Raw genomic sequence first — 18,907 nt, forward strand, 5'->3', positions numbered from 1 at the left:
TGGTAATACAAGTCCCAACCTATTCTCATCTCATCCTTCAGGAGGATTTGCCTGTTAATTTTAGCCCCTGCTTTGGTGATATAGTGTGGGAAGTCCTTTCAGTGGGATTCCTCCAGAGTAAGCGTCATGCAGGTGCCTGCCTTGATCACACCTTTAGCTCATGTACGAATTCTCTAAGCCTACCAAGTCCAATATGTGAAAATGATATTACTGTTTAACCCACATAATTAATGATTCCTGGATCGGAAATGCCAATGTTGGCACAAATGGTAGGATTAGCTCAGTTGTCAAATGTCCAAATGCACCTGGTTTGTCTTTTAAAACACTGGAAGGAGAACGCTTGCTGCACTCGTCCTTTTACCTTCTACCGTCAGGTAGGGGATTTCCATTTCTGTTAAATCCTTTCTTTGGCACAGCCAGTGTTGCTCATGCTAGGAATTATTTTCTTTGTCTTTTATCCAGTGTGGGTCTTGCTTTCCTCAGTGCCGTATGAGTCATTCCACCTTCCTTTCTCAGGAAAGTGGAACTCCCTTTTCTGGTGTCAGCGAAAAGAAAAACAAAACAAAACTGACAAGCCACATGCTACCAGGGTCCGCCCCCCCCCCCCCATTTTCTTCAAGAGGAATTTGGAACAATCTTCTTGAATTCTTTACAGAATTCAATGAGTTCTTGAAGGGTGGGCTTGAGATCTTACAATACTTTTGAAGTATTGGGCCACTGGCATGATTCAGGAGACTCTTCTTATTTTCCTACTCAGAAGCAAATCCTAACTAGATGCAGCGCGGTCACTGATTCTCAGAATCATCTGTTTTAGGAAATGAATTTGTTCAGCTTGTAATGCTCATATATATTGAGAATTGAATATTATTTCTCCCGGAAGAAATTATCTTAGGGTTGCCATTTCAAAAAGTGAAAATCCAGAAACAAAAGTTGTTGAGGATTTTTTGTTTTTGTTTTTTGTCTGCAAAGTTATCAAGCTGTTGAGTTTTTGAGCTATCTTTCATGAAATTTGAAATTTGTCAAAATCTACACTACTGACATGGGCTGCCATACGCCTGGATTTCCCCAGTCATTTCAGTGACACTGTTTGCGAGAGCTGAATGCCGGTTATGTCTGGGGAAATATGGATGCATGGCAACCCTATCTTATCTGGTCCAGAATTTGCAGTCAACTGCAGGCTGGCTAAGTAGGCTGCAATACAGGCTCATGCACACTGCTGTAGCTTCAACCACTTGCCTCTTGCCATCTGGTCCCCCTTTCCTAATCCATCCCTTGGCAGGGGGCACATGCATTTAAGATGCCATGCCAACATTGCCTGCTGTTCTTCTGTTCACCTGTAGCCTGCCGGTTTGCTCCTCAAAGTGTGCTCACATGTGCCAGACTCAGCAAGCTGCCATTCTGGGATGCTGCCAGTAGCAGATGGTGCAGAAAGGCTGTGTCACTTACCTGACCTCTCTCTGGTTGAGTCTCTGCTGCATACCAAGTTGAAGAGAGGTAGGGGTAACGTAGCAGGGATGTCAGTGCAGTGCAAATGCATCAGCAGGAGCATGGGACTGGCTTTGCCATCTTGTTTGGAGATTATTTTCAAACACTAATAAACAAAGTTGTTGTTTTTTTTAAATAGGAGACTGGGGTCATCCAACAAAATTGAATGGCAGAAAATTTAGGCTAGACAAAAAGAAATACTTCTTTGCACAGCGACAGAATAATTTGGCCAGAATAAGGAAATTTTGTCCTTGGTATGATTATTTCCCACCTAGAGATTTTGAAACTATTTGCAAAAGTTTGCACCATATCTGCAAAATTTAACAATTCCAAAATATAGATGCGCTTTTGCTCTTGCAGGATTCAATATACTGCCTTCAGCTGCACTTGAAGGTCAATTTCAAAAAAATCCTCTGGAAAAATGGTTATGTCCATGTGGAGATGGTGATATTGTGTCAGTGGCTCATGTGCTTCTGGCTTGCATTCGTTATAAAGATTTGAGGAGTGAGGATATTACCCCTCTACTATTGTCCATGCCGGGTCACTCAGCTATTGCTACAGTGACCTTTCTTCTAGCAGATCAAGATGATCAGGTGACAGCAAAAACTGCAAGGTTTTTAGCAGGGGCAATTAGAATAAGATCTATTATTTGATTATTGATGTAAACCTCCCAAATGTATTTTGTATAGTTAAGTTTTTGCCTCTGTCACCAGTATATCTTATTTTATTTTATTGCTATGGCTGGTGACTGATGCAAATTAAGACTCTTCTGATCTGATCGTCTTCACACAACATATACAGAGTTTGGTATATGCTGGCTGCCTCCCTGGAAATTTGATTCAGAAGCAATGCATTGGATTGTTAGTCTCCATCTCCAGCTATGTTCAACCTCTGTATTTGTAAATAAACTAAATATTACAATTTCCAGAGGGATGGCCAGTTTGCACAGGGAGGCACAATCTGAGGCCCTGCAAGAGCAGTGAAGTAACTGAGACAGGACACAGGTGTTGGGTAAAACCAAGCCAAAACTTTATTAACTACAGCAGAAAGTTGGGTTCCCATGGCAGTAGGGCAAGGATCCAGTTCCTCATTCCACTCAGCCCTTGCTGTTGGAATGACACTCTGTCATGATTGGGATGTGCCCAAACTCCTTCCATGGGGATCCCTCAGAGTTGAGCCCTGGGATGGTGCAAGTCAACTATCCAGGGTCTCACTAGGTGACCATGTTGAAAGATTACAGCTGGGCAGAGGCCCTAAGCTGTACTTCTTCTCTTTTCCAACATTCATGGAGGTAGTGCAATACCAGATTGATGCATAGTAAGGCCCCTTAGCATCCAAATATCAACCCATATCGGTTCACACCCTTGCAAGAGAAGTGGAGGTAAAACAGAAGAATAGCTATAAGATGGTTTAAGCAAGCACAGATTAGCTGTCAAGGATCACCTCTCCTATCAGTTGTGACAATAACCTCACAGTGGCAGGCAAGCTGGGAGAAGCCCATCAAGTGTTTGCTGTCATTAGAACTGATTGCGTGAACTCAACCTTACCTTAAGGCTGGTCTATCAGCAACTGCAGTTTAAAGAAAAGGTGAGGTTGAGGCAGAGCGGATTTTGGTTGAAAAGTCAGTGTTTCTTTTTTCAGATCCATATGAATTTGCGCATCATCAGCTGTATTTTCCACATTTCCCAATATCTGTTTCAGAGGGTTTTCTGCCCTCCTCCCTACATGCTAGACTTTTTCTTCTCCAGTCTTTTCCCACACACAAATATCATTGTAACTTTGTCTAGATGGTCTTCACTGTAATCTTTACAACTAGGGTTGAGACTGCCAGGAATTCTTGGAACCATGTTTCTTCAAAGGTTCTTTGTTCCTTATTTCTGACTCATCAATTCTTGGCCTGTTGGATACAATGAGATCAGGATCAGGATCCCAGTGAGGTAGCGTCTTAGATGTGTGAGTCAGACTCTGCCACTCTAACACTCATGTGAATAAAATGCCAACCTTCCGAACATCTGTGCCCTGTCTCAATAATTTTTCAATTGCAGACATCAAGAAAAAAAACATGCAATAAAAGCTGAAACATCTTTTCATTTGTCTGATGAAGAGGAGTGACAGCCATAGGAAACCCGCAGGGACATTTTTCTACTCCTCCACATATTTTGGGGTTAGAAGTGTTATTGAAATGGAAAGAACAAAGGCAGTTGGTGATGCCAGCCAGCAGACCAGGAGCCTCAGGGATGAAATGATTAAGGTAGAGAAGCTAAAAACTGGTAAGTGGATTAGACACAGACTTGGTTCAAATCCTAATTTAGCAGTACATTTCCTACTTACCTGGCCATCAAACACAAGGTGTTAAGAGAACATGTAAAGTAACAACATATAAACATGAGTCAGACCATTGGTCCACATAGCTCAACATTTTCAACTCTGGGGTTGGGGAACCTGATACCCTCCAGTTGTGTTTGACTGCATCATCACTGACCCTGGTCTACTGCAACTGGCAGCCAGGTCTCAGGTAGAAGTCCCACCTGAGATCCTCTGCAACTGGAGCTACCAGGGACCCACTGAATGAAAAACTGAAGCTGTATGGCAGTTTGGAGAACTTGAAGCTGCCTTCTGTTGAGCCAGGCCATTGGAAGTCCCTGGAAGGCTGCCCATGAAGGAATGTGGCCCTTGAGCTTAGAGAAGATCCCCGCCTCCTGTCTATGGCCATACCACCTGGCTGTATCAGAAATGGACAGGTGTGGCGATAAAGGCCCTTCCACTGCCCTAGCTGGGGCCAAGCACCACACTCTTGAAGGAAGGTAAAAAAAAATGTTCAAGGACCCCTGGACGATTAAGTCCAGTCAAAGGTGACTATGGAGTTGAGGCGCTCATCTCACTTTCAAGCTGATGGAGTCAGCGTTTGTCCACAGACAGCTTTCTGGGTCATGTGGCCAGCATGACTGAACTGCTTCTAGTGAACGGAACACTGTGACAGAAACCAGAGCACATGGAAATGCCATTTACCTTCCCGCCACAGCAATACCTATTTATCTACTTGCACAGGCGTGCTTTCCAAGTGCTAGGTTTGGCAGGAGCTGGGACAGAGCAACGGGAGCTCACTCCACTGTGGGGATTCGAACCGCTGACCTGATTGGGAAGCCCAAGAGGCTCAGTGGTTTAGACCACAGCGCTAAACGTGCTTTGGGTGTGCTTTAAGCCTAGAGTGTGTATACAGCCTAAGAACTGGAACTGGAACATGACTGCCTGATCCTGTGCCTATTTCTCAGAAATAAGTCTCACTGGGCTCTCTGGGATTTGCTCCATGTAACCCTGCATAAATTTCCCCCCTTCCCTCATTATTCCTTTTTTTTTTTACTTTAGCATCAGCCATGTTGTTGTAAGGCATTATTTTTGTAAACTTGATTTGAGCACATTGGCAGAGGAGTGTAAATCTAGTAAATAAATACTCGCCCACCCCTTCTTTCCTGCTTCATGTGCCTCTCTTTGAAGAAGGGGAGCACAAAACCAGACTGGTTGCTCTTAATCACAAGTGACTTATGAAATGACAGCATTTAGCTAATCTGGTTTAACCGCTAAAGCCTTCCCACAGGAGAATAATGAGTGACTAGACCACCTTCCAGAGCTGTCTTTAATATCCATTCTGAATTCATTAAAGTCTTGTGATCTGAGGAGGACCTTTCGCTGTCCTTAATTTCACTGAGGTTGACTCCACATCCTGGCCTGACAGGACAACAAATGTGTGGGTTATATAACAGAGTCTCCGTACATCTGCTGGAAATGGAGGGCCTTTCGGTATACAAGCTGTCCTGCAGGCGAGGGAAATCCTAGTTTGTGACCCTGAGCTTTCTGCTTTGAGTTTACCCAAAGAAAATTCCTCCTTTGTTTCAGATGTGAGACTGCAAGAAAGTGGTTCCCCAGGGAGCGAGTTTTTACATGAGTTCCTTCAGCTTGGAACAAGTTCCCATAAAATATTTTTTGAATGAATAAACCATCTCGCTTCCGACATTAAAATTCCTATACCTAAGGTAAATGAGGCTCTCTTTTCCTTTTTTAAAGAACAAAAATAAAAGGGCTAAGCAATGTGACAATTAACCAAAGTCACAGAGGACCTTGTAAAGAATTATAGAGAAAATATACTGAGACGATCTTGCCATTCTCCCCCTACCTTAGGCAACTTAATTGGGAAATATCGAAAGAAAACCACAAAGTATTTTTTAAAATGAAAACATAAATAAATAAATATGAGGGGAGAGGCTGAGGGCAAACGTACACACACGGCTGTATTTCTTCCCCACAGGAAATCACTTCCCTTTGAAGAGCATTATTAGGGGCAAAGGGAGACATTATTAGTGTGGAGGCAGTTAATGTCCATGATTAGCTTAATCAATTTATATGCCACTTTCCCACAGTGTCCAAAGTGGCTTACTACAAACACCCACTTATTATCAAAAAACAAAATTTGGGGTGGGAGCAGCTTAGAAAACATACCAAGACTTTCAAATTAGAATAAAAGACAAAAATAAGAAATGCAACGGGGTGCAATTACAGGAACCATAGCTTCATGCTTTGCACACAGAAGGTCCCTGTTAAAGGATCTTAATTAGCAGGACTGAGTATTATCTCTGTGTGAGCCATGGGAGAGATGGTTGGGGTAGACAGTACCAGCCGCGGACGGCAGGATAGATTGGAAGCACTTGCCTGATGTCCTGACGACTGAGTTGTTGCTGCTTATTGGGAAGGAGAGCACGATGGGCCAGGCACCAGGAAGGTCAGTGCAGTGCAAACACTGCCATGTTGGCTCCACCAGTGTGTTGGCATCGCACCAACCTCTCTGCTGCATTGCTCTTCCCATCTTCCTCCTGGTAAACAGCAGTGACTCCCTTGCCAGGAGGTCAATTAAAAGACACAGCCCCACAGTGCTGTTCACTACTGGAAAGTACTAAGGTAAATGCTTTAGGTCAGTAGTGTCAAAGAGCGCCAGATTTCATGAAGTGAATGGTCGTTAACCAAAGTTGTTAACCTTTTTTTTTTTTTTTTTTAGGACTGAAGTTAGAATCATAGAATCATAGAGTTGGAAGAGACCACAAGGGCCATCGAGTCCAACCCCCTGCCAAGCAGGAAACGCCATCAGAGCACTCCTGACATATGGTTGCCAAGCCTCTGCTTAAAGACCTCCAAAGAAGGAGACTCCACCACACTCCTTGGCAGCAAATTCCACTGTCGAACAGCTCTTACTGTCAGGAAGTTCTTCCTAATGTTTAGGTGGAATCTTCTTTCTTGTAGTTTGGATCCATTGCTCCGTGTCCGCTTCTCTGGAGCAGCAGAAAACAATCTTTCTCCCTCCTCTATGTGACATCCTTTTATATATTTGAACATGGCTATCATATCACCCCTTAACCTCCTCTTCTCCAGGCTAAACATGCCCAGCTCCCTTAGCCGTTCCTCATAAGGCATCGTTTCCAGGCCTTTGACCATTTTGGTTGCCCTCCTCTGGACATGTTCCAGTTTGTCAGTGTCCTTCTTGAACTGTGGTGCCCAGAACTGGACACAGTACTCCAGGTGAGGTCTGACCAGAGCAGAATACAGTGTCACTATTACTTCCCTTGAAGTTGTTGAGCTTTTTTTATGGTTTTATCCCAAAGTTGTAGTTGTTGAGCTATTTTTTGGGTTGAACTGGCAGGCCAGATTAGACCTCCAAAATGGACTTTGGGCATGGCTTTGGACATGTCCTGTAGTTGAGGAGAAAAAATTGACAGTAAAGGGAAACTGCCAACTGATTTGTCTGAGAATGGGGAGGAGATGCATTGACAAAGTGAAGGGCATTAAGCATTTTAAAGGTAAAAGGTAAAGGACTCCTGGACAGTTAAGTCTAGTCAAAGGTGACTATGGGGTTGTGGCGCTCATCTCACTTTCAGGCTGAGGGAGCCGGCGTTTGTCCACAGACAGCTTTCTGGGTCATGTGGCCAACAAGACTAAACTGCTTCTGGTGCAATGGATTTGATTTCAGCAAGGCATTTGACAAGGTGCCCCATGATATTCTTGTAAAGAAGCTGGTAAAATGCGGTCTTGACTATGCTACCACTCAGTGGATTTGTAACTGGCTGACTGACCGGACCCAAAGGGTGCTCATCAATGGTTCCTCTTCATCCTGGAGAAGAGTGACTAGTGGGGTGCCACAGGGTTCTGTCTTGGGCCCGGTCTTATTCAACATCTTTATCAACGACTTGGATGATGGACTCAAGGGCATCCTGATCAAATTTGCAGATGACACCAAACTGGGAGGGGTGGCTAACACCCCAGAAGACAGGATCACACTTCAAAACGACCTTGTCAGATTAGAGAACTGGGCCAAAACAAACAAGATGAATTTTAACAGGGAGAAATGTAAAGTATTGCACTTGGGCAAAAAAAATGAGAGGCACAAATACAAGATGGGTGACACCTGGCTTGAGAGCAGTACATGTGAAAAGGATCTAGGAGTCTTGGTTGACCACAAACTTAACATGAGCCAACAGTGTGACGCGGCAGCTAAAAAAGCCAATGCAATTCTGGGCTGCATCAATAGGAGTATAGCATCTAGATCAAGGGAAGTTATAGTGCCACTGTATTCTGCTCTGGTCAGACCTCACCTGGAGTACTGTGTCCAGTTCTGGGCACCACAGTTCAAGAAGGACACTGACAAACTAGAACGTGTACAGAGGAGGGCAACCAAAATGGTCAAAGGCCTGGAAACAATGCCTTATGAGGATCGGCTAAGGGAGCTGGGCATGTTTAGCCTGGAGAAGAGGAGGTTAAGGGGTGATATGATAGCCATGTTCAAATATATAAAAGGATGTCACATAGAGGAGGGAGAAAGGTTGTTTTCTGCTGCTCCAGAGAAGCGGACACGGAGCAATGGATACAAACTACAAGAGGGAGGATTCCACCTAAACATTAGGAAGAACTTCCTGACAGTGAGAGCTGTTCGACAGTGGAATTTGCTGCCAAGGAGTGTGGTGGAGTCTCCTTCTTTGGAGGTCTTTAAGCAGAGGCTTGACAACCATATGTCAGGAGTGCTCTGATGGTGTTTCCTGCTTGGCAGGGGGTTGGACTCGATGGCCCTTGTGGTCTCTTCCAACTCTATGATTCTATGATTCTATGATTCTATGACGAAAACCAGAGCACACAGAAACACCGTTTACTTTCCCGCCACAGTGGTACCTATTTAGCTACTTGCACTGGCATGCTTTCAAACTGCTAGGTTTGACAGAGCAACAAGAGCTCACTCCATTGTATGGATTTGAACTGCTGACCTTCTGGATCGGGAACCCCAAGAGGCTCAGTGGTTTAGACCACAGCACCACCTGCATCCCATTAAGCACTTTCCTTCTAACTGGACTATGGTCAAGGTCTTGCTGGTGACATTTGTTGTTGTTTAGTCGTTTAGTCATGTCCGACTCTTTGTGACCCCATGGACCAGAGCACGCCAGGCACTCCTGTCTTCCACTGCCTCCTGCAGTTTGGTCAAACTCATGCTGGTAGCTTCAAGAACACTGTCCAACCATCTCGTCCTCTGTCGTCCCCATCTCCTTGTGCCCTCCATCTTTCCCAACATCAGGGTCTTTTCCAGGGACTCTTCTCTTCTCATGAGGTGGCCAAAGTATTGGAGCCTCAGCTTCAGGGTCTGTCCTTGGAGTGAGCACTCAGGGCTGATTTCCTTCAGAATGGATAGGTTTGATCTTCTTGCAGTCCATGGGACTCTCAAGAGTCTCCTCCAGCACCATAATTCAAAAGCATCAATTCTTCGGCAATCAGCCTTCTTTATGGCCCAGCTCTCACTTCCATACATCACTACTGGGAAAACCATAGCTTTAACTATACGGACCTATGTTGGCAAGGTGATGTCTCTGCTTTTTTAAGATGCTGTCTAGGTTTGTCATTGCTTTTCTCCCAAGAAGCTAGAAAGCCCTAAACAACCTGAAGCCAGGATACTTGGAGGACCACCTTCCCCTGTGTTTACCCAGTCACCCCTAAAATTGTCAGAAAATGCCCTGTTGAATTAATGGGCAAACATCTTACGACATTTCAAGATGTTTAAATGACTTTATTGTACACCACCATGATTCCCCCCACACCCATATGAGTTGGCAGGTTACAAACGTTGTTACAAAATAAATAAATTAATAAAAGCATCAAAGGAAGTAGCTCCGTTAGTGCAAGGAATTCTGACTGTGCAGTGCAACTTTCTCCTCTCCCCATGTGCCCACTCCTCCCACCCCCCACCCCCCCAAAAAAATCTGTTCTGGGAGTCCTTCCAGCTCTCCGGAGAAGATTTGGACATGGCACGGGGAAAGGAGAGGGAGGGGGAATTTCTGTTGCGCAAATGGAAATCCTTGTTAAAACAGAAGTTTTTAATTGGATGCCACCCTATGGGAGGAATTCAATATTGTGCGCTGCTGACTGTCAGCACAAGCATTTCGGCTTGCCAGATGGAACGATTCCCCCCTCTCCTCCCCAATCCAATGTTTCGAGGGGTCTCCAGACACACATACACATCCCGAGCCAACTTTGGAGGGCACAGTGGGGTAGGAGAGGTGGGAAAGCCCCATTGCAGAAGCAGAAGTCATTGCACAGGGACTCAGTTAAATCTCCTACACTATAAACAAACAAACAAACAAACCGCCTTGGGGGTCGAAAATGAAGTGTGTGTGTATGTCTTAAATAAAACCAGGCTCTTCTTTAAAATATTCTTTACATCAAAAGATGCCACCCTGTTAAAGTCCTTTCTTTGTATCATGAGAGAGCTAGTAGTTTTCATTTCCCACCTCTGGTCTTTCTGTGCTGTTGCGCTGGGTGACCCTTACCGTCTCAAGGCCAAGTGACCTTTCTGCATGATTTCTCTTCCGCTTGCCTTTCTTCCCAACTCCAAAATGAAATGGCCTAGTCCTTTTTGCCATCCACCTTTCCCTTTTATGAATCTTTGCCTTCTGGCATTCCCCTGCCTTTGACTAAGCTGTAGCTGCTGGTGGTAAAGGGTGGAGATGGTAGGTTTTTTTATGATACCTTATCGGTGGGCCGATACCGTTGTCTCAAAAGCAACTTCTTAATGGCAGCGAGATCTTTGCAAGTTTCTCATGTTACCAGTAATTTGCTTTAGTTGTTAGGCAAATGTGGCATAAGTGCCTGCCAAACTTTTTTTTCCAAAGCCACATCAGAGCCTGCAGAGAATGCTTTATGGCTGCCAGTCTCTAAGCTGCTTAATCCATACAGCATGATATACTCTAGTCTGGGCGGCAGGAAAATCACTACTCCACTATGGGATTGGTTGAGTTTTTGTGCTCGTAAGGGAGACTTTGAAGCCTGTCAGATTTTAAACCCAAAAGGCCTGCTTGATTTCAAGCCAAGACTCTTTTCCGATAAGGAAGGCTGGTGAAACTTCTCTATGAGTGTAAGTGTCTTAAAGGAATTTAGCAACAGTTCTTTGTGATAATGGAGTTTTGATGTGCAGTCAAGAGACCTATTAAGGTCTGGAATCTGCAAAACTAGCCTATGAGAAAGAAAATATGCTTATACACATACATATACAGATCAAGATCTGATAGGTGTCCTTGTGCTTACAGAAGGGCTTTTGATCCTGCAGATGCCTCTGCTAATAGAGAAAAAGAATATAGGGCATTTCTGATTATCATTTTCTCACACAGCCACCGATCCCCACCTATCAGCCTTAGAAAACTGGAGGAAACTCCAAAACGGTTGAAGGTGATGTGAAGAACTACAGGGGTGGGAGTGAATTGCATTCCCTCTTTTTCTATTAGTGGAGACGTCCACTGGTTCAAAAGCTCTTTCCTGTGCTCAAGATCACCAACTGGACTCATTGCCTGTCTGTCTGTCTGTCTGTCTGTCTGTCCTTCCGTCCATCCATCCATCCATCCATCCATCTCTATCTATTTAATTCAACCCTCACATTTCCTAAACATTCTATGAATGACGGCTACCCAGTCCTGAATCCTGCCTTAAACCACAGACAGTATTTTGGGGCTTCTGAACTATAAATGAGATTGCGAGTAAATATAAATGCAATCAAGTATTTTATAAATTATTATCACTGGGTCAGGATTTTAGATAGACGATAGATAGATAGATAGATAGATAGATAGATAGATAGATAGATAGATAGATGATAGATAGATAGATAGATAGATAGATAGATGATAGATAGATAGATAGATAGATAGATAGATAGATAGATAGATAGATGATAGATAGATATAGATAGATGATAGATTTGGAGAGAGAGAGAGAGAGAGAGACAGACAGACAGACAGAGAGAGACAGACAGACTGACCTGGTGACATTGATTTCAAAGAAGCCAAAGCAGAACTAAAGCAGTTTGTCCTCCATAAAAACAAAGAGAAGGAGAAAGGTAAATTTGGGCTGCACACACATGACACTTTGTTCTAGAATCAGTGGAGCTGGGTAAGCTTGCCATGTAACGAAAATGCCAGGGTGCAGAGAGAGGCCTATAACTGACAGGATTATATGTCTCCTTAGGGTGAAAGGCAGGTAATAAATTAAAATTGTAATAAGTAGGATTAAGAACATGCAAATCCCATGTTGTGTTGTTGTAGTAGTAGCTATAGCCATTTTTTTGCCCACAACAGTGAGTAGGTTGTGGGGGGGGGGTGGGGAGAGAGGTGGTAAATTTAAGTTTTTCTGAATCTGGATTTGGATGCTAAGACAAACTGAACTACTTCCAAAGTGCTTCTCACCTAATCATGCTCTTTTCCAGAGTGCCAAACTGGAGTCTGAAGTAAATCTTGTGGCTGGTGCACAACCTTCATTTCAATAATTTGAGGCCACGCTATATCTCATTTACATTTCGGTTACATTAACAAATACATTTTTGTATTTGTTTCATCTTTGGGTTATTTTATTTATTTATTTATTATGAATATAACCTTTTTTCCAGTCCACATTGGATCCCAAAGTAGCTTACAATTACACGTCCTCTCCAACGTACAACATAGGTACAAAGTATTGTTAGCATTCTCTATTCCAACATACTCAATTTCTAGCTTCAGTTCTTAAAGTGATGGGAACAGAGCTTCTTGCAAAACATATTTCATTTTACCAGCCAATCCTCTATTTAGCAAATCGACACCAGTTCCAATGACCTTGACAATATTGACGGGGTCACATTTCCAAAATGATAAGCTGTTCTCAAACAATTAGCCTAGTGTGTTAAGCATAGGCTGAGTGTGTCTCTACATCGCCTTCCTTCCCTTGCAGTATATTTAACCAGCTATAGGGTGGTATATAAATTCAGTGAATAATAGTAATAATAATAACTGTGGCACTATGGAGGGGGGGTATCACTTTATTTCCGCTTTATTCTTCACAAAATGCTGTTTATCAAAGACATTATCAACCATATGGCATTTCTTTTTTGAGACACTCTGCTCCCCTGCTCTCCTGCTCTATTTTTTCAAGACTGTAATGAAAGAAAGCCACTGGGCGCATTGTTTTCAAGCTGTGGGTGGTTCCTTTTACAAGTCTGAGGGAGAAGAAATGGGAAATTAATAATGTTCTTGTTGACACATGAAACCTGGGGAATGCCAATTGATTAAAATTTCCAGCTGATCAACTGTGCTGCCTTTAACCGACTGATCACTTGATTAGGCAGTAAAAAAGCAACATTGTCAAAATTAAACTGAATAACCATGAGTCCTAAATGGGTGCAGCTCTTCCTGTTTAGCAAATAATGTCGTTCCAGTTGCAGCATGAATGGCAAGTAAAATATTACTGGCTAACATGACTTGGACACATATACCTTTCTAGCCAGAAGAAACAGGATCTCGGAGGCGGGTGATTTCATCAGGAAAATGGCACAGGAAGAAAAGGGTTAACCTTTCCTCCTGGGTGGACTGTGCAATAATATGATCTAGTCCCTAGGTGGCGCTGGACTTAGTGGTTCATGGATGAAGTCATAAGGTTCCTCTTCTGCTTTTGCTTAAGAGACTGAAGTTTTTCCCCCTAGCTTCCTGTCTGGGGTGCCTGCTAAGCCTTCAATGACAGCACTTCCCTGGGGTCTCGATCCAGATCCATACACACCCATGATAGCTATTTGCAAAAACCTTAATGAGCTGGAGGTGCATTCGAGTCCCAAGAAATTTGACCTTGGATTCTCATTATACATGTAGCATCATCAAGCTACAGGGTTGCATCCAGTGGTGGCTCTGTAAAGGTAAAGGTAAAGGGACCCCTGACCATTAGGTCCAGTCGCAGACGACTCTGGCTGAGGGAGCCGGCATACAGCTTCCGGGTCATGTGGCCAGCATGACTAAGCCACTTCTGGCAAACCAGAGGAGTGCACGGAAATGCCATTTACCTTCCCACTGGAGCGGTACCTGTTTATCTACTTGCACTTTGACGTGCTGTCGAACTGCTAGGTTGGCAGGAGCAGGGACTGAGCAACGGGAGCTCACCCGTCGCAGGGATTTGAACCGCCAACCTTCTGATCGGCAAGCCCTAGGCTCTGTGGTTTAATCCACAGCGCCACCCACATCCCCGGTAGCTCTGTAGGATGGTGCTATTTGGGCACAGTCTGTCCCTTCTCTTACGGGTTCACAGGTCATCCCTGATAATAATATGAATGATGAATAATAACACAGGACATTATAGGAACATTATTTGGGAATTATAGGGACAGAACTACCCAAACTGTATAGAAATTTATTCATGCATGTGACTAGAGCAGCAAGAATGTTACTTGCCCCAGAATGGAAAGAAGTCCCATCAAAGGAAGAATGGACACAAAAGCTTGTAGAATATGCAGAAATGGTGAAAATTTCCAGAAGAATAAGAAATCAGGACAACAAAGAATGGAAATGGTTTATTGAATATTTTCAGATAAATTGTAAACAGATAAGAACATTGGCAGGATTACTGTAATGACCTACAGTTTCATAAGAGTATATATTTAAAGTGGGTGAATAAATGAGCAAATTAAGTTGATTTGGATATGCAGAAGAGATTAAAAATACATTTAAGGAACCGCCGAAAGAGGGGGAAGGAAGTCAAGTTCTGAAAGGATAAAATGATTGTAAAATTAGTGAAATGTATAAATCTGAAAAGCATAAATAAAATAAAACAGCAACTACAATGGCATCATTGGAATACTTCAATCCTTCAGAGAACAGGCTCAAGAGGGAAGGCAGGTGAGTAATTATTGTTCCCTACTGTATCCTTAGGGACGCGGGTGGCACTGTGGGTTAAAGCCTCAGTGCCTAGGGCTTGCCGATCAAAAGGTCGGCGGTTCAAATCCCCACGGCGGGGTGCGCTCCCGTCCTTCGGTCCCAGCGCCTGCCAACCTAGCAGTTCGAAAGCACCCCCGGGTGCAAGTAGATAAATAGGGACCGCTTACTAGCGGGAAGGTAAACGGCGTTTCCGTGTGCGGCTCTGGCTTGCCAGAGCAGCGATGTCACACTGGCCACATGACCCGGAAGTGTCTTCGGACAGCGCTGGCCCCCAGCCTCTTTGAGTGAGATGGGCGCACAACCCTAGAGTCTGTCAAGACTGGCCCGTATGGGCAGGGGTACCTTTACCTTTTACTGTATCCTTGGTTCATGCTTCAAGAACAGTCTAAAATGACTGCATTCATTGGGTGATCTTGCTCCACTAAGTACCTGGTGATGTTCATTGGCTCATGCTACAATCTGTTTGCACTGATAGACAATCAAGTAGGAAAGTACAAGAATTTCAAGCCCTGCAGTAGTCTGCCATCTGCCGTCCCTTGAACCTGACTCTTAGGACTCTTAAACTCAAGGCAGATAAAGAAGTTGTTGGCTTTCTGTTGAATTGCTGGAAACAAAGTTCCTGAAAGTTCTCCAGGGCTCATAGTATGAAAGTTAGTCCACTCTTTCCCCCCTAAATATGCTCTTGTAGCAAGATGAGATGGACATGACAAGATTGCTTCAACACGTGTGTGGTCATTCTGCTGTATAGCTGCTCTAAAGTCAAGATCTGTTGCCAAAAACCAAAATATTCCATAAGGAAGATCTGGCGAAACGGCATCAAGGAAGTTGTGCAGTGTGACCATCAAAACCTTGGCTAGCTGAAAAAGTTCTGAATTCTAATCCAAGCCTGACTTTGAAGTGCCTTAACCATCCCAGCTGGAGAACTGAATAAAAACAATGGGAAACCTCTGAAAACCAGATGCTGCCTCTGAACCCAGCTTTCGTAGGCAAATAAACTGCTAAGGATACACAACGGCCTATTCTCGAAAGGGCAACGAATACCACAAGGTCATGTATTTAATTTGAAGATTAATCTCTCTGAGTCACACTCCTTCCAACCCTTTACCCCCCACTGTCCTTGGTATCGGCAGATTTAATCAATAAGCGGACCTACTCTGCTTTCTTCCAGATATTTATAAAGGCGTCCCCTGCCGCGATTGCTGAATATGCTTCCTTCAACACAGCAGGCTCTTGAGGTGAACCCGGTCATAAGTCATTACATTTTCCCAGGCTCTTCCACAACATGAGAGAGAGAGAGAGAGAGAGAGAGAGAGAGAGAGTGAGAGAGAGATGGGAATATGAGGAAAGGAGACTATTTTCTAATGGGAGCTGGTATGTATAAAGTACTTAGAGGCCAAAACAGCTGAAGGACAATTTGTGACATACCCTTCATGCTTCAAACTTTTCCTCTCACAGACCTTCTCTGAAACCTTCACCACCAAAACTCCAAAACACCCAATATCCTACACAAAGCCCCATTTTTCCTATTCTTAAAAATTAATATAAACATATATTTTTAAAGCCCTGTTTGTCCTATTAGAATTAAATTTTGCCGATAATAAACACTCTCCCCCCTAGCAATTTCCCCCTAATGGAATGCAGTTTTGTACAGCATTTTCACAAATATACATGTTTATCCTCCGCATTTTTGTTCACTTTCTTTGTGAAGAACGAGGCCGTAAAATTCAGGTCAGCGTGAATTTCAAAGGAGAGCTGTGTTTCAGCTTGCATATTCGTTTGGGAAGTGTGAACTGAATAGGTTCACATTAAAACGTGAACTGTACATTTTTTTCCACCCTTAGAATACACAACTTAAACCTTTACAAGTTACAAGAGTTAAAGCGTATGGTTTCAGCTGATATTCAGATGAATATTATTTCAAGGTTTGGAGTATTCCAACATTCTGACCACAAGGCATGCAAATTTCTTTGTTGTTGTTACTAATCTTCCAGTGGTATCCATTACTCAGGACACTACTTGGCATGATGCAGATGAGACCAGCATTGCAAAGCTATTAAGCATGCAACGGTACTCCAAGTGACAACAGTAATAACCAGAATTCAATTCACCCTAAATTCAACTAAAGAGTTTAAATCACAGCACAGCAATTGTGGCAAAGAACCCGAAGGCCATGTGATTCCATTTGCAGCTTCAACTCTTAGCAATATGGCTTAATGCAAATGATAGTGTGGGAATGCTTGGTTCTTCATACAAAACGTTGCCTTTTAGCATTAAGAATTAGAGCCAATTGAATGAAATAAAGGTGTTTCTTCGGTCCTTTTCCTGTGTAACAAGAAAAGCTGCTCTCCCAGTGCAATTGCTAACTCAGAGGTGGGGAACTGGATTCTCTGGGAAGATATGATCCTTACCTCCCTCACCATCCTATGAGCCAACTTGACATCTGTCAATCATCTGACATCAATACATCAATTTATTTTTAATAGAAGCGTGTCTATGCTGTCGTATCATAAAATATGATACTGATAATCATCAAGGTGACTGGCTAATCAAAAATTGCACAGCTACTTTTGAATAAACATTCACAAACCTCTTATTGGTAATATATAGATAGATAAATTAAGGATCTTTACAATTTTATAATCTGCAGAGAATAACATGTGCTGAAAAACCAGAGAAAGGAGCTGAGGGTAGTCGGGGGGGGGGTCTTTTTGGGGGAGGGAAAAAATGGGGGGATGAGGATGATGTTTTTGATAAATTGTTATGTTGAAATTCCTAATAAAAATATTCAAAGTAACATTTTTTTAAAAGAATATTCCTGAATATCTGTTGAAAAAATAAATAAATTGCACAACTACAAGGGCTGCCAGCGCAAAAAAGTCCAAGGGTCACTTGAATGTCAAAAAGAGGATGCCTGTCAAATCTCAGCTGGGAGACAGTTCCATAGCATATGTATTGTACCAGAACATGTTCATTGTCTGCAGATGTGCCCATTGGCAAGTCCTTGATTAGAGTCTACTCCAGGTTTCCCCAAACCTGGGTCTCCAGCTGTTGTTGGACTACAACTCCCATCATCTCCAGCTAGCAGGACCAGTGGTCAGGGATGATGGGAATTGTAGTCCAAAAACAGCTGGAGAACCAAGTTTGGGAAACCCTGGTCTCATCCCTGAAAGTGTATGCCATTCTACATGTGTTAGTGTGAAAGACAATTGGGGTGTCCTTTTTGTGTAACAGACCTTCCTACTCCTACAGACAGGACTTCCATTTCCTCTTCCTCCTGCACATGCACACACACCAAGATCTGCTCTGTCTAGTTGGGTCTCTGCGGAGCAAATTGGGTGGAGCCTAACATAGCCTGACATAAAGTTGGATCTCAACCTTTGTCTTGAAGATGCCACAATACTCTTTGTTATTGTTGTCTTCTAGTGTTCCTAAGCAACTGAGCTGAAACAACTGCTCTGGAAATCTGAAGGACCACACCTCTAGGGAGAACCTAGTTCCCCGCCATCTTGTTTCAGTAGATGCTGACAGAAATCCTGCTGACTGCTTGTCCTTTGCCACAGGGTCCGCTGACTGGTGAAGAAAACCATATGCTGGCTGTGCAGTTGGGACCGTTGAGGAAAGCTAATGCTTTCCAGTTGGCATGTTCACAAGCTCCTGGTATTTAGCTGTGAGCAATCAACATTTTTACCTATTAAAAAAAAAAGGTTTGATGGGGCCATATAAAATATTACATTGGCGCCCAGAGCAGCTGCAGAGGTCAATAATCTTCAGTTTAACATGCTCCAGAAATGGGAAGTGGCTCTTTCTGCCAAATAAATTGCTGTTTGTATTTACTTTTTTAATATAAAATTGTTCTCGTCATTCATTGTTAATCCTTACCTTTTTGGCAACAATGTGTGTGTGGGGGAGAGATTTTAGAGCTACAAAACTATTTCTTTGCTCTAAGCAGGTGCCTTCACGATAGGCTGCATTGTTTAAATAATTAATAAAGCCTAGCCTTCTCATATATATATATATATATATATGCAGGTTTTGGTGTCCTCGGGTGTCTTCCCGTGTAAAAGTTGGGGTGTCTAGGCGACGTTTCGACGAGGTCTCACTCGTCATCTTCAGGCTGGTGCTTTCGGCTTCTTGTTACTGGAACAGAGCAGGATCTCAGTGTTTGAGTTCCTATAAATACT

At 43.3% G+C, this 18,907-nt stretch overlaps 2 long non-coding RNA genes across 2 annotated transcripts in view; one reads left to right on the forward strand and one right to left on the reverse strand.

Moving 5' to 3' along the window:
* Positions 1-3,090: 3,090 nt before the first annotated feature.
* The window catches only part of LOC310673576, a 163,680-nt gene continuing 147,863 nt past the window's right edge, over positions 3,091-18,907 (reverse strand). Inside the window, exon 2 of the long non-coding RNA XR_014509127.1 lies at positions 3,091-3,382. This is a non-coding gene — a long non-coding RNA (uncharacterized lncRNA). The remainder of the gene's footprint in view (positions 3,383-18,907) is intronic.
* On the forward strand, positions 16,002-18,575 carry LOC310673565. Its single transcript, XR_014509112.1, has 2 exons — positions 16,002-16,097; positions 18,150-18,575. It is a non-coding gene; the product is annotated as an uncharacterized lncRNA (long non-coding RNA).

Source organism: Podarcis tiliguerta (assembly GCF_965153285.1).
Source record: "Podarcis tiliguerta genome assembly, chromosome: 3".
Lineage (NCBI taxonomy): Eukaryota > Metazoa > Chordata > Lepidosauria > Squamata > Lacertidae > Podarcis > Podarcis tiliguerta.